The following is a 15,771-nucleotide window of genomic DNA, read 5'->3' on the forward strand; positions in this document are numbered from 1 at the left end:
CACAGTGCGAGATTTCAGTTAGAATGGGTTAGTATCGATAGTATAGTTGTAAGAATTGGGGCATAAGGAATGAAAGACTTAGTGCTGAAACTCGTTTTGTTTGACGTTACTCTCTAATTGAACTTACTGCCATTTCTTTTATGTTTATTGCCTATGGATGAGAATTTTATGAAAGATAGCCTTGGGAGTTAGTGTTCATTTGGCGTTGGTTTCATGCTTATAGGATATACGGATTAGGAGTAATAAATATTTTAGTGAGCTGTGGTTAGGAAGTTCCTGTGCAGTGATGTTTTGACCAACGATTTTGTAAAAATCCTCATTTAAATTGTATTAATAATTTTTGCATAATTCCAACTCCATCGATCAGAAGAGTCGCATATGATTTCAAATTGTTAAGCCACGAAAATTCTTGATGTTTCTATATTAAATGGTACGTTTTGCAAACTGACCCAAGTTTCGAACCAATTGCCGTCACATACTTATTTGGAACAACTGAGTTGTAAAATGCTTTAAAAATGAAATTCTTGTGCTTTAGACATAATTCTTTTTCCCCTATGTTTTTAACTCTAGGTATGTTATAAAAAAAAAAAAAAAAAAAAGTAATCTAACTCAAGTATTCGTTGGACGGTTATTTATTTGTGATTTTTGAAAGTTACAACGTGAATCATGACTTGTAAAATGTGCGTTCTATACTTCTATGTGAATTTTCATATAATTGTTTGGTTATAATTTCATGAGCCTTATTAATGTGATCTTATAATGTTTTATATGATGATAGTAGCACGCATGTTCAGTAGTTATGTATCTTAACAGGCGATAAAATTAAAGTCTAGTTGATAACATTGTTGGCATGATAGTATGAGTGAAATTGAATAGCTTAAATTGATTCTTAATAAAGGGTGAAATATTTTACACGAGTCCAGTTGTTGCATATTTTACGTATGTTTGGCATGTTGTAATATCTCTAGTATGTTCATCATATTTGCATATTGGTCGGTTATAAAAAAAAAAAAAAAAAAAAAAAAAAAAAAACACTATATTGTCATATCTTGGTAAAGTTGATGGCGTTAAAAGTTAATTTAGTTGTGCTAATCTACTCGCATGAATAATTATAATAATTATGTTTAACTATTTACACATGGATGGTAGTAATGAGTATGCCTAAATATTCACACATGTAGAATGTCATATGAGTTCTAATGTCTTTTATGTGAGTCGGTGTGCCTATAGTTATACTTATAACTTTCATTGCATTAAATTGTTTCAGTCGAATCTAAAACCTATAACATGATAATAAACAGTGTTGTTATTCCTTATTGAATATGTCGTTACTATATTGTCATAAAGTGCCAAAGTGATCCTTGCAATTGTAGCACGACATTTGACATATCTATATTCTCGAGTCGTTACTATCAATTATCTTATAATAAAGATTGTTTATGATAACTATCTTGGCAATTATAATGGGACAACCCTTTTGATGATTCACATGATATGCATTGGTTTAAATGATAGTCATTATAGTTACATTTAATTGAGCCAACGAGTTGCCTAATTATTCAATCATGCTAATCAGGGAAGTTGTTCAAGTTGCTAATCTTTTATCATAGCTAGTGTTCTACAAAGTATATGATGGCAAATGTATATGTTTAAACTATTTATACAATATCTCTTGTCTTCTTTGAAAATGAATTATACTAAATTCTTTGGACACAATTGAATGATATGGTTGCTAAAATGTGAAACATAGGGTGATATGGAAGTAATGTTGTCGTTGTCATAGATCATATGTAGTTACTTTATTGGGAAACATGTTTTCAGAATTGATATCGTGCGAACAATTTTTATAATTTAAAATACGAATTATGAGTATATTGTTAATTGCTTAAATTCATCGACCTAATTCGTGACCTAAACCAGTGAGTGAGTAAATGGTTGTATGGACCTGTCGATAAGATCCAGTGATTGTGATAGATAGTAGTGGTAGATCTATTTCTGTGATATGTTTACTAATGTGAAAAGTTCTTAAATTGTTTTGTTGATTTTGCTCTCGCTCGTTCATAGTCTATAATTGATCATCAAATTTGTTTAGTTGTGAAACCGTGTAAACCATGATTCCTTTCTTGTTGTTCTTTTAGTTTGATGTTGTGTTTTTAAGTTAAGCATGAGCTAAGTAATAAATGTTACTTGTTGACAATCAATTAATCCCATAATAAAACCTTGTTCGACTTTAATGTTAATGCGCAAACTCGTATCATGTGTTCTTTCCTGTCCCAAGTGGTTGATAATGATTTTGTTGCATATGTATATGAAAGTTGAAAAGAGGTTACGAGGACGTAACCATGTTTCTAGTCGGGTAGGATTGTAAAATCTTAATGTTTATATTGCACTTGTTTGTAGATTGTAGTTTTGATCAAGTTGATGATTCGTTGTGGGGTACCTATGCAAATGAGTTCTATATGTTTTGTTCCTATTTCTGTTAGTTGGTTGATGTGTAAAAGAAGAGTGTAGTTAAACTATTGATATTGAGATTGAGATTGGCCACTAATATTGAGTTGTGGGGCCTTTGTGCCGAGTTACGTTTACGGTCCAGTGTGACCATGGTTATGGAGTTACTTGAGTTGAGATCGGAATTTAGATGGAAGATGACGGTGTTCTCAAGTGATTATTTAGTTGCTATATATTTGTGTTCTCAGGTAATCATTAGTCGTAGTTAGTTGGGTTAAGTGAAGACGAGTTAAACTTCGGGACGAAGTTTATTTTTGAGGAGGGCAGAATGTAACATTTCGTATTTGTTATGTTTAATTGTTGCGTCAAAGGGTGTGTTAACTGTGTTAGAAATGCGTGACGTCCTTAAGTACGATATACAATACCCTTCTGATGTTTATGTAGTCTAGTTGTGTGTTTGACTGTGTTAGTTATACGGGATGCCTTTATATTCGGATGACATGTTTGGTGTGGGAGCGAACTTCGGGACGAAGTTCATTTTAAGAGGGGAAGACTGTAATACCCCGTATTTTATATAATCGAGTAAACGGATATTATTATATATTAATTATTATGTATTTTATATTACTAATTATGTCGGGATAATAGTTGAGTCGAGTTAATTGTTTAGTCGTGTTGATATCGTAAGACCGAGTTACTCGTAAACTTGTTGGGACGGGTTTAACTGAACGATAGCTTACCCATTTACCAATCACGTTACCCATGACCCATTTACCATCTAACTTGACCTTTAACCTAAATTTTAACCTAGTTTTACCCTAACCATACACACGCCTCCCTTCTTCACGCCTCCCTCCTTCATCAACACCAATCATCAGCTTTCACGCAAAACGAGAGAGAGAGAGAGGGAGCATGGGTGTTGACGGCGCAGCAAGGAAGCCTTTAGGGTGTTTGTCGACGACCGTGGGTGGCCCTGGTGGCTGTTGTGGTGGCGGAAAAGGTAAGAGTTCAACCCTTTTTTTTTGGTTTCGCATTTCTGTCGGGTTGATTGGTTGTTGTTTCGTGTCTTAGGGAGGGGTTAAGGGTGGTTGGTGTCGGGGTAATGGTAATGGGTGATTGAGTCGCCTTTTTTGGTGGTGGTTAGGGTGGTTATAGGTGGTGTTAGCAAAAGTAAAAAGGCGGCATTGTGTGGGGGTAGCAACGGGTTTATACACGGGTTTCAGGGGAGTTTGAGACGGGTAGGTTTTGGGTGGCACCACCGTGGACTAGGGGGAGGTCGAAATGGTGGTGCTATGGTGTCTGTGTGCGTGGGTTGGCGGCGAGAAGAATGGTGGTGATAGGGTGGTGTCTTGTTGTTAACAAATGACGGCTATGGGGTTGCAAAGGTGGGTGTTGTGGCAGAGTTGCAGAGGGGGTGTTGGTGGTGGTGGTTCGACCACCGGCGTGGGTCGACCACGATCGTGGTGGTTGGAGGTGACCAGGCCGGACACACCGGTGTCAGGCCTGGTGGTCGGCGGTGAGGGTGGTGGTTGTTGGAGGAGTTGTGTCGGGTTGAAGGGGTGCGGTTAGGGAGTCGGGTTGTTTAAGTCGTTCGTTTGATTCGGGTTTTCCTTAAATCGTTTAATTCTTTAAATTAGTTATTTATTTTAACTCCCGAGTTATTCAAAATGTTTAAAGACGGTTTTGAGTCGGGATTGTTAGAGTTATTCAAATACTTGATTCGTTTCATCGTATAATTCGTTTAATTCCCTAATTATCGTTTTGGTCTAAGTTCCGGGTTACTTAAAATAAAATAATAATTAATTAATTAAAGACGGGTTTTTGAGTTGGGTTTGTTAAAAGAGGAAAGTTACTATATCGGGAAAGTTTCCATTTTGGGAGATTTCTATATTTAGTAGTTAGTAATTATAAATATTATAATTGTTTTAGGTGACGAATTCGTGAAGGATCAGTTATCAAATTCATTGCTTTATTTTGGATCGCTTAAATCGCTTAATTGGAATTGGCACTTTGAGGTAGGGAAATACACTTGACCTATTATCGTTGTTGTTGAATTGTGTTGACTTGATTCGTGGTTGTTGAGTTACGTTATGATTCATATACGGGAAGGTGATTGACTGAATTGATCGTGTTGAGTTTGTTATCACAACATTCGGTAGCTGGCATGATTTCATTCATTAATATATATATATATTGTGTTGCATTAAATTTCTGTTGAGCATTTCATATGCATTGGAGTTGGAGGATGGTGTAGGAGTGACGATGTTGAGATATGATGTGAGTTGTGATAAGGCCAGGCGGGTTCTGCAGGACTTGCCCTGGTGTCCTCAAGTGCGAGCCGGGCGGATCGGCTACGGTCGATATATATAGTCTACCGGGGATCGGTATGGCTGGGTTGTCCGGGGTATGAGATATGAGATATGAGTTGAGATGGAGATGGAGGTGACGGAGGAGCATGCATATCATATTTTATTGTTTCATTGTTTTCCCTACTCGCCATGGTGACCGACCGTGTATTCGTGTACGCCTGTGATGATCCAATTATTGGGGAGCAGATTGGCAGGTATTTCAGAGACTGATGGGAGCTGGCCGGGAAGAGAGCTTGGATGACTGACTTAGTGCCTAGCCCACCTTAGTCTTATTAGTAGTTTTATCAGACTTTATCTTTTGGTCATATTTTTGGAGGCTTTGTTTTAATTCCAGTTGTAATCTCACTATAAACATTTTAATAAAGTACTGTGTTTCTTTCCTTTGTTATCTACTGCCTCGGGTTTCCGAGATGGTAACACCGCCATTTATCTGAGGAGTCCTAGTTCAGGCCCTTAAATAAATGGGGGTGTTACAGAGTATTACATGGTTACATCACATAATTCATATTTGATTAAACTTTTATATGAAACTCACATAACTTACAATTTCAACAATCAAACATCATGCAACGACCTTCAAAATTCATAATTAAATAACCGCTTAGCTATTTTGCGAGCTATTATCGTTTTTAGGAAATATAATGAATTAACTAACCATAGGAAAGAGAATCAATTGCAAAGCTTAAGGAATTTATTTATAACAAATTTGACAACCCAGTTGGTCGGAACAAAACTTTACAGCAATTAGACAGAAAATTGGGCAACTTGCAAAAATCACTATTAAATAACGACTCGTTAAGATTTTACGTGGCTTATCATTTTGAAGACGTGAATGAATATTCTAAACAGTGGAATTGGAATCATGCATAAACAATAAACACGTTTCAAATGGTTTCTTTTTCGAAGACATGGGTCGAAACAGAACTGTGTAGTAACAATCTGACCACTGTCAACTAAAATATTTATTTCTCTCAAAATATAATTCATATTAGCATGAAACTAAAAGCATTGAAAAGCTAAATCAGAATGTTATCACACATAAAATTTTCACCATCATATAGAAGGGTAAATATAACAAAACAATTTAAGAAACTTCTCACATTTGTAAACATATCACAGAAAATAGATCTACCACTACTATCCATCACAATCACAGGATCTTATTGACATGTCCATACAACCATTTACTCACTCACTGGTTTAGGTCACGAATTAGGCCGATGAATTTAAACAATCAACAACATACTCATAATTCATATTTTAAATTATCAAAATTGTTTGCACGATATCAATTCTGAAAACATATTTCCCAATAAAAGTAACATCATATGATCCATGACAACAACAACATTACTCCCATATCACACATGTGTTTAACATTTTAGCAACCATATCATTCAATTGTGTCCAGCAACTTTGTATAACTCATTTTCAGCAAAACAAAAGATATCGCATAACTAACTTAAACATGTACATTTGCCATCATATACTTTGTAGAACATTATCTATGATAAAGGATTAGCAACTTGAACAACTTCTCTGCTTTGCACGATTTGAATAATTAGGCAACTCTAGGCTCAATTAAACGTAACTATAACGACTATCATTTAAACCAACGCATATCATGTGAATCATCAAAGGGTTATCCCATTATGATTACCAACATAGTTATCATAAACAGTCTTCATTAGAATATAATTGATAGCAACGTCTCGAGAATATAGATATGTCAAATGTCGTGCTACATCAAACAGTTTCCTTCATATCACGCCCATACAATTGCAAGAATCACTTTAGCATTTTATGACAATATAATAACGAACATATCCAATAAGGAATAACAACACTGTTTATTATCATGTCATAGGTTTAGGTTCAACTGAAATAATTTAATGCGATGAAGGTAATAAATATAACTATGGGCACACAAACTCACATGAAAGACATTAGAACTCAGATGGCATACTACATGTGTGGACAGTTAAACATAAATCATTACTACCATACGTGTGTAAACATTTAAACATGATTATTATTATCATAAAACATTCATGCGGAAACATTAATAAATTGGCAACATCCAACTATCAGGTGCAATTCCAGCTTTCCACCAACATCCGTAGCATATATTATCTATGCAAGAGAAAATAACGATGGTAACAATCAAGAAACATATATTAGAATATCTGGATTTAATGCTTACCTGCCACCAACTTTGATAAGATAAGACAACATAGGTATTTATGTACATATTTCGGCCATTACAGAGATTAGGAACAACAAGAGACATTACGACATGATAACACCTAAGGTACGCAAACAACTGAACTCGTATAAACGTGTCACCTTTGATTAAGAATCATATTCAGTTATTCAATTTCACACATACTATCATGCCAACAATGCTGTTAAGATACATAACCAATGAATATGTGTGCTACTATCATCATATAAGAACATTATCAATTCACATTAATAAGGCTCATGAAATAATCAAACAACTGTATGAAAACTCGACATAGAATTCACATTTTAAAAGTTATGATTCATGTTGTAACTTCCAAAAATCACGAATAAATAACCGTTCAACGAAAACTTGAGTTATATTACTTTTTATAACATACAGAGAGTTAATAATACGTGAGAGAAAGAATGAGGTCCAAAGCTCAAGAATTCAATTTTTTTAAAGCATTTTAAAACTCCGTTGGTCCAAACAGCATGTAACAACAATTGGTCCGAAACTTGGGTCAGTTTGCAAAACTCACCTTTTAATATAGAGACATCAAGAATTTTCGTGGCTTATCAATTTGAAACCATATGCGAATCTTATGATCGATGGAGTTGGAATTATACAAAAATTATTAATACAATTTAAATGAGGATTTTTACAAAATCGTTGGTCAAAACATCACTGCACAGGAACATCCTGACCACAGCCCACTAAAATATTTATTACTCCTGATCCGTATATCCTATAAGCATGAAACCAACGCCAAATGAACACTAACTCACGAGGCTATCTCTCATAAAATTTTCATCCATAGGAAATAAACAGAAAAGAAATGGAAGTAAGGTCAATTAAAGAGTAAAATCAAACAAAACGAGTTTCAGCACTAGGTCATTCTTTACTATGTTACAAGCTCTTATGAGCATACTATGTATACTAACACATCCCAACTTAAATCTCACACTTTGTACTTACGTAAACATCTATCCCATAGAATTACTTCGCATCTCGATCTAATCCTTACATCTAAATCACGATTGCTATGACTAAAAACATGCAATTCAATAGTGTTTCTGATTACTATCACAATACTATACTAGCATGGCTTCGGGATCACATAACCGCATATCGCTAGACATAATAGCACTATCAACACGTCATTCAACATCCATCCAGATAAATATCATCAATTTGCAATTATTTTCACGCTCACGATTACCACAATCCAACACTTCATTGATTATCAACCTGAATACGAAAATTTATTTCTCATCTCCACAACATCATATGATCACGTCATCATTCATACAAAATACTTACCGTAACGTTATCCTGCAGAATGGTTAGAATATATGGGTCTCAAGGTATACATCAACTCGATTATATCCAAGGTTTTCCTTCTAACTACCCCATTCACTCAATTTATCTCGGGTTACGGTTCAAAAAGCGAGAGGGCAAAAGAGCACGCATTAAGGGCGCCTTCTTAACCGCATTGTGAGCTCCTAACAGTTTATTCCCAGGGGTTCATTTTATTTAGACACATCCTACGTTCATTGGGTTCATTGGTTTAGGCCTGAGGATCGTTCGCTCTGATACCACTTTGTAACACCCCCATTTATTTAAGGGCCTGGACTAGGACTCCTCAGATAAAGAAGGGTGTTACCATCTCGGAAACCCGAGGCAGTAGATAACAAAGGAAAAATAAACAGTACTTTAAATTGAAAGTTATAAATGTTTACAACTCAAATGGAACATGTCTCAAAACTGAAAATAAAGTCTGATAGCTAAACTGAAATAAAAGTGGGCTAGCTCTAAGTCTTCTGATCCAGTGTCTCGCGCCCATCAAGCTCCCATCCTATCTCATAAACCTGTCAAGTCTGCTCCCCAATATTTGGATCATCACAGGTGTTCACGAATACACAGGGTCAACCCCGAGGTTGAGTAGGGAATACAATGAAACAACACAATATGATATGCATGCTCCTCCGTCACCTCCATCTCCATCTCAACTCATATCTCATAACCCGGAACGCCCGGCCATACCGATCCCCGGCAGGCACAACAATCGACCGTCGTCGATATACCAGCTCAACAGCTGAGGACACCAGGGCAAGTCCTGCTGAACCAGCCTGGGCCTTATCACCACATCAAGTCGTATCTCAACATCGTCATTACCACACCATCCTCCAACTCCAATGCATATGAAATGCTCAACAGTAATCAATGCAACACAATATGTATATCAATGAATGAAATCATGCCAGCTACCAAATGTTGTGATAACATACTCAACACGATCAATTCAGTCATCCACATTCCAGTATATGAATCATAACATAAATCAACAACCACGTAACAAGTCAACGTTCACAGCTTGGTCATATGAAACACAACAAGTCAACACAATTTAACAACAACGCTGATAAGTCAAGTGTATTTCCCTACCTTTTCGCAATCCAAGCACACACAAGCAATCAATTATGATCCTTCACATATCCATCACCTACATAACATAATTATGTATAATTACCACCTACTTAGTCAATTAATCATTCACATAACCTAGACTCATCATAATTTAATAGGAATATCATCTTAAAGAACAAACACGACTTTTCCTGTTTTTCCTGCACATGGCAGACTCGGTATAAAATGAATAACTAATTCCAGAAAATTCGAATTGATGCAAGGCCAATTGAATTGGAACCCCATGAGTCTTAGCTACAAATTATATCTGTTTTTCTCAAATTCCAAACTTATCACGGGTTTTCAGACTGATTTCCAAAAACTGGCAGAAACCGTCGCATAAAAAGTATTGATTCATAAAATGAGTTTAATACATTATTTTTCAGAAATTCCAAATCCTATTATCATCTAGACTATACAAAGATGATGTATGAAGAAGCCTCATAACTGGATCGACATAAAAATTAGGGTTTCAATTCATTTTCCTCAACCAAATCAGATTCGCGGACTTTTCAGCGACATGTTCATAAATAATTTACCTAGGACAAACCATAAAGAATTTGACTACGAGATTTTATATGCATAAACTAGACATCAAATAAACAGGTTTCTCTTTTCAAACTTTTCGAAGAAGACGACTTTAAAACAGTATAAACAATGGAATGAAATCGACTTACAAACAGGGAAATCGAATTAGGTTGAAATCGATGAGAAATCTTCAATCAAATGAAAGGCTCGACAATTCTTCTTCCTCTCCCTCTCTCTAGGTTTAGAAATGGTTTTATGAATGATAAAATGAAATTAAAAATGACTCAACTGTTAAAAATAAAAACCTTGGCCAAAACATAAAAGAAACCGTCAACTCATTGAACCAGGTTTTACTCGGTCAATGCACTCGGCCGAGTAACACACACTCGACCGAGTACCAACCAAGTACTCGACCGAGTACTCCAACTAAAATACGGAGTATTACAATTGTAGGTGGGTAAATGGGTGATACGATTCTTGACCCAAAAGACAAAATGTGATGTAACCCGACTCAACATATACGATATAAACCCGACTTAATAACATTCACGATATTACGATGCAACCAATATAAAATGTATAATAACTAATTATATAATAATATCCGTTTAATCGATTATATAAAATACGGGGTATTACATGTAGTGTCTTATATGCCACTTATTATATGACGATGTCTGCAAATAGCATGAACATGAATGATAGCTAGGTTGATTAAGTGGATTGATTTTTGCACATATTATAAATAGTAACAAGTGTGATTACGTGCAAGTAAATATGGTTACCTAATCTAACGAGTCTGATTGAGTCAAATATGTTACATGGTGGTTGAGTATATTATCGACATGAATATGGGATAGAACATAATATGTGTTGAATGAATCGTTGTAGGATGAGGTAAGTCGTATAATAATCCATGAATAATGTACGATGAGTTAATGATGTTATTAATTATCATGTAAACTGGGGTAGATATACAAATAAGAAGCTAATATGTTGAAACGGAAGTATTAAGTGATTTATTTGTATGAAATTAGTCTAGCATGTCTAGTGATATAACAATATATGGTTGACGATACAAATAGATTGCTTGTGTGATGATGTGAGCAGCTGAATGATAGTTAATTCACTATAAAGAATAGCTTCCATAGCGACGGACAAATCCGTCGCAAATAACGAAATCCCGTCGCAAATATAGAACTTGCAACGGAATTGCGACAGAATTAGCCCGTCGCTTTATTTCGTCGCAAAATTTCCTTTTGCGACGGAAATTTCGTTGCAGAGTAAAATCTGCGACGGATCAAAGCGTTGCAGATGGCCGTCGCAAAACATGGACCTGCGACGGAATTTCCGTCGCAGTTCACTGTTCATGCAAGGCCACGTAGGCACAAAGGTCAACCAAAAAGCCAAAATCTGGGACAGATTTTCCGTCGCAAAGTACTGTTCATGTAAGGCCACGTGTCCTCCTCAGTCAACCCAATAGTCAACATCTGCGACGGAAAATCCGTCGCAAGGAAAAATGAATCAGGGGGTTTACAGCGTTTTTCCAGCTCCCCAATTGCTTAGAAAGCAATTACATACTCATACTCCCAGTTTCCTGCAAACATACAGAAAATCCAGCAATTGACAAATTCACAACTCGTTCAAGACGAGATTTCCAAACAACGTTTTCGCATTAACTTGAAATAAAAGGTTTACATAAGTTTAGTACAATAACTGTTCAACAAAGAAAGCTAAATAAGTCCATAAACCTGGAGTAGGAGTGATAACTACTAATAAACTAATAACTACTAATCAATACACGGGAGTAGGAGTAGGCCTAGCATTGTCGCCACCATCATCATCAAAGTCATTTCTAGCTTGAGATACACCTCCGGGGTTACAAGTTTGAGTAGTAAAACCTTGTTGGCTCAAGAACTCCTCTATTGCCGCAATCCTTTAAGATTGTTCGGCCTCGACTTGCTTAAGTCGGGCATTCTCTTTTGAGACTCTACCAACAAAACCCGGAGTATGAGGAGTAGAAGTAACGTTACCAGTCGAGCGGCAGTGGTGCTCCCAAATTTGTGGTGCTGCATTTTCCGTGCCAAGTACTCTACCTTTCTTATCAAATCCTCCATGTTCTTCAATATAAATCTCATTATCATCGATGTTCTCGACCCCTTGACTCGAAGTGAGTTTTCTTTGGATGATCTTACCCTATATCATTAAAAAACGAAAGATTAGATACCATCTAGTAAATAATCATGATTGAAAAAATGAGTTAAAAATTAAATAATTATAGTAACTTACGAAGAGTTGACTGCCATTTTTGGATAACCATCCTTTTGTGCTATGCTTCCTTATCTTCTCCAACAACTGCAAAGCGGGCGGAATTTCTCCTTTCCCATCTTTATCAACCTACAATTTTGATACTTGTTAAATATTATTACTAACTTATCAAAACAAACTTATCAAAACAAACTTAATAATTACTAATAAACCTTATAAAACTAAGCAAAAGTAGAGTAAGCATGCTAAAATTGGTTTAAACATCATAAATTGGCTTTTAACTAAACTAAATTAACTACCCTAATAATCCTAAATATCCTAATTGTCTTTTAATTAAACTAAATTATTTTAATAATCCTAAACTTAATAAACTACGCATCCTAAAATTGGTTTAAACATCCTAAATTGACTTTAACTAAATTAAATTACCCTAATAATCCTAAACATTCTAAATTGCATATTAATTAAACTAATTTATTTTAACAATCCTAAACTTAATTTAACTAAGCATCATAAAATTAATTTAAACATTCTAAATTGGCTTTTAACTAAATTAAACTATCCTAATAATACTAAACATCCTAAATTGGCTTTCAACTAAACTAAATTATCTTAATAATACTAAACATCCTAAATTGGCTTTCAACTAAACTAAACTATCCTAATAATACTAAGCATCCTAAACTAATCATAATTAATCAAAACAATAACCATAAACCCTAATTAATCAAAATAATAAAATAAATTAAACAAACCTTATATTAATTAAGACAAGGAGACAAGGGGAGGGAGGAGCGTACGGCAGGCAGGCGGCGGCAAGCGGCGGCAGGCGGCACGGCGGCAGAAAAAAAGGAAAGGGGAAAGGAGAAGAAAGGGGAAAGAAGAAGAAAGGGGAAAAGGGAAAGGAGAAAGGAGAAAGGAGAAAGAGGAGGAGTGATGTGCGGAGTAGGGTGGTGGTAGGAGTGGTGGTGGTGGGAGTGGTGGTGGTGGGATATGAGGGAGACGGGTTTTAGGGATTTTTGGGTAAAATAATTGAAGAGTGATAATGAGGGAGACGGGTTTGGCTGCTGCCCGTATTAAGAAACCCTGCGACGGAAATTCCGTCGCAAGAATAAAATATTAATAAAACCTGCGACGGAATTTCCGTCGCACGATTAAAATAATATTAAAATTCCAGCGTGTTGTGAGCTGTACAGGTGGACATTAAAAAAAGGCTGCGACGGAAATTACGTAGCAGGAAAAATATTATTTTAATATAGCGACGGAAATTCCCTCGCAGACTTTATTATTATTTTAATATGGCGACGGAAATTCCGTCGCAGTCCTTCCCGCCATATCAGAAAATTTGGCGGTCTGGTAAAATTTGCTGCGACGGAAAGTCCGTCGCATGTTTTGTGGTCCGTCGCAGGTTTGAATTTGCTACGGGTTAATATTCCGTTGCAATGTGTCCGTCACATCGAAACCTTTTTTTTGTAGTGATTGATGGTAATATATTGGTATTGAAGCGTGCACATTTTTTTTAAAAAAATTTTATGATCCACATGAGTTGACATGGAACATGTTATTAATCACGATGCAAATAATGATTGTCCTAGTATGAACTGTGCTTGTAAACAAGTGTGTAGTAATGATTTGAACATGTGTGGGTACCGAGTTTGAGCATGATGTGGAATTACGGGTTATACATGTATAATTGATTATTCACATGCATATTTTAATTTATTTGCCAAGTAGTATTAATGTGGATACAAATTTGTGCATAATAGCGAGAATTAGCAACTTATACTATGTATGTAGAGCTTAATGATAGTAATGAGCATGAGTAACGATAAGATGGCTTTTGTTGTTTACATCCCTTGTGCATTTTTTATAATTGCGATGAAATTGATAACTCTGTCGGGAAGCTGTTAGAAATCATATTTTAAATATCATATATTTTGGTTTAAAGTTTTAGTCATAAAACTTAAGGATCGTATGCATGCAAAATAAATACAAGAGTAAGGAGAAAAACGGTTCCTTACATTTGATATTTCAGATATTTTGGGCACAAGTGAAGTCTCCTACCTCACTTGTTCTTGAGCTTTCCATATGTTAGGATGATCCTCCAAAGACTTCAAGTATAGAAGCCACTCCTCTTGATTGCACCCAAGATTATCCCTTATCTCTACTAAATAATATGATCTAGATATTTGTTTAGTATTTTACCTTAAAATTGATTACTAATACTCATATATTACATTAATAATATTAGTAATGTTTTAGGAACAATTTGAATAAAAAAATCTCATGTTTTGATGAAGAAAAAGATGAATATGTGAGAGAGGATAACTTTTCATATAATATCATAGAATAAAATAATAAGAGAACTAATTCCCTTAAATTAAAGGAGGGTTCACGGTTGGAACAACCAACATAGGGCATCTTACTTTTCTCTTTTTGTCTTCACAAGAATTAGGTGTGTAAGATGTGTAAGAGTAGGTGTAAGGCTAATTGTAGGTAGGCATCATCATGCTACTTTATCAATTAAAATAAAACAACCAAAACACACTAATACTCCCTCCTTTTTCGGTCCATCCTCCATAAAATGGACTACCATTTTATTTTGTTAATTTGTCATTTGTCACACAATATGTCACATGTAGTATGTTACATGTTATTAATTAATTTAATGCATATTTATCACATAAATATCATTTTATAAATTAATTAAATTACATACAACAAATTGACTAGTGATACTTGATCACATAAATAAAATAGTCTTATAATTATAATTCACATCATCTTGTAATTATAATTAATCATTCATTCTTATCTCTATTGTTTCTCAAACAATAAACAATTTTAGTAATAAAGCATTTTTATTACTAAAATAAATCTTATTTAATCTCATTAAAATAAGAAATAATATTCTCTCTCACAATTGAATTGTTCAATTTTAAGGAATTGATCAACTTGTGTCGTCATACAATTAATCAACTTTACAGATAAGGGCATCATCCTTTAGGTATGACCTTAAGGGATCAACTGACCACCACCATCCCACGACAGTAACGTCAAACTCTAGCAAGCCAATCGTTACTGATTAATGTTGATCAGTTGACTATAAAATGAATCATCCCTTACATATTCTAAAAATGAGATTTAAACATGTGATCATCATGATCGACAATTGTGATCGCATTATTGTCGGGAACACTCTAACAATCTCCCACTTGTCCTCGACAAGTGTGCATCACCAATTCTCTTATCCTATTACTATCTCCCACTCAATACAAGGTGTCTTGCAGGTCGTACTTGTAAGTGATCATATCGAGAGTGGTTTCCTCGATCTGGAGAATAACTGATTTGACCGGAATTATATACCATAGATACCTTCCGAGCGTGGCCACGCATTTCAAGTTCATTACTCCTCGAGTGGCCCTGAGATATTGTTTTAACCCTGATAAGGGGGTGGAAAATTCC

Source organism: Silene latifolia, chromosome Y (assembly GCF_048544455.1).
Source record: "Silene latifolia isolate original U9 population chromosome Y, ASM4854445v1, whole genome shotgun sequence".
NCBI lineage: Eukaryota > Viridiplantae > Streptophyta > Magnoliopsida > Caryophyllales > Caryophyllaceae > Silene > Silene latifolia.